Raw genomic sequence first — 2,500 nt, forward strand, 5'->3', positions numbered from 1 at the left:
GGCACATTAACTATCACTGCACTGGCACATTAACTATCACTACACTGGTACATTAACTATCACTACACTGGTACATTAACTATCACTACACTGGCACATTAACTATCACTACACTGGCACATTAACTATCACTACACTGGTACATTAACTATCACTACACTGGTACATTAACTATCACTACACTGGCACATTAACTATCACTGCACTGGCACATTAACTATCACTACACTGGTACATTAACTATCACTACACTGGTACATTAACTATCACTACACTGGTACATTAACTATCACTACACTGGTACATTAACTATCACTACACTGGTACATTAACTATCACTACACTGGTACATTAACCATCACTACACTGGCACATTAACTATCACTGCACTGGCACATTAACTATCACTACACTGGTACATTAACTATCACTACACTGGTACATTAACTATCACTACACTGGTACATTAACTATCACTACACTGGCACATTAACTATCACTACACTGGCACATTAACTATCACTACACTGGTACATTAACTATCACTACACTGGTACATTAACTATCACTACACTGGCACATTAACTATCACTACACTGGCACATTAACTATCACTACACTGGCACATTAACTATCACTACACTGGCACATTAACTATCACTACATGGCACATTAACTATCACTACACTGGCACATTAACTATCACTACACTGGCACATTAACTATCACTACACTGGCACATTACCTATCACTACACTGGCACATTAACCATCACTACACTGGCACATTAACTATCACTGCACTGGCACATTAACTATCACTGCACTGGCACATTAACTATCACTACACTGGTACATTAACTATCACTACACTGGCACATTAACCATCACTACACTGGCACATTAACTATCACTGCACTGGCACATTAACTATCACTACACTGGCACATTAACTATCACTACACTGGCACATTAACTATCACTACACTGGCACATTAACTATCACTACACTGGCACATTAACTATCACTACACTGGTACATTAACTATCACTACACTGGCACATTAACTATCACTACACTGGCACATTAACCATCACTACACTGGTACATTAACTATCACTACACTGGTACATTAACTATCACTACACTGGTACATTAACTATCACTACACTGGTACATTAACTATCACTACACTGGTACATTAACTATCACTACACTGGCACATTAACTATCACTACACTGGCACATTAACTATCACTACACTGGCGCATTAACTATCACTACACTGGCACATTAACTATCACTACACTGGTACATTAACTATCACTACACTGGTACATTAACTATCACTACACTGGCACATTAACTATCACTACACTGGCACATTAACCATCACTACACTGGCACATTAACCATCACTACACTGGCACATTAACTATCACTACACTGGTACATTAACTATCACTACACTGGCACATTAACTATCACTACACTGGCACATTAACTATCACTACACTGGTACATTAACCATCACTACATAGCACATTAACCATCACTACACTGGCACATTAACTATCACTACACTGGTACATTAACTATCACTACACTGGCACATTAACCATCACTACACTGGCACATTAACTATCACTACACTGGTACATTAACTATCACTACACTGGCACATTAACTATCACTACACTGGCACATTAACCATCACTACACTGGCACATTAACTATCACTACACTGGCACATTAACTATCACTACACTGGTACATTAACCATCACTACACTGGTACATTAACTATCACTACACTGGCACATTAACTATCACTACACTGGTACATTAACCATCACTACACTGGTACATTAACTATCACTACACTGGCACATTAACCATCACTACACGGCACATTAACTATCACTACACTGGTACATTAACCATCACTACACTGGTACATTAACTATCACTACACTGGCACATTAACTATCACTACACTGGCACATTAACTATCACTACACTGGCACATTAACTATCACTACACTGGTACATTAACTATCACTACACTGGCACATTAACTATCACTGCACTGGCACATTAACTATCACTACACTGGCACATTAACTATCACTGCACTGGTACATTAACTATCACTACACTGGTACATTAACTATCACTACACTGGCACATTAACCATCACTACACTGGCACATTAACTATCACTACACTGGCACATTAACTATCGCTGCACTGGCACATTAACTATCACTACACTGGTACATTAACTATCACTACACTGGCACATTAACCATCACTACACTGGCACATTAACTATCACTACACTGGCACATTAACTATCGCTGCACTGGCACATTAACTATCACTACACTGGCACATTAACTATCACTACACTGGCACATTAACCATCACTACACTGGCACATTAACTATCACTACACTGGCACATTAACTATCACTACACTGGCACATTAACCATCACTA

This window comes from Notolepis coatsorum, assembly GCF_963971535.1.
Source record: "Notolepis coatsorum genome assembly, contig: SCAFFOLD_637, whole genome shotgun sequence".
In the NCBI taxonomy this organism is placed as follows: Eukaryota; Metazoa; Chordata; class Actinopteri; order Aulopiformes; family Paralepididae; genus Notolepis; species Notolepis coatsorum.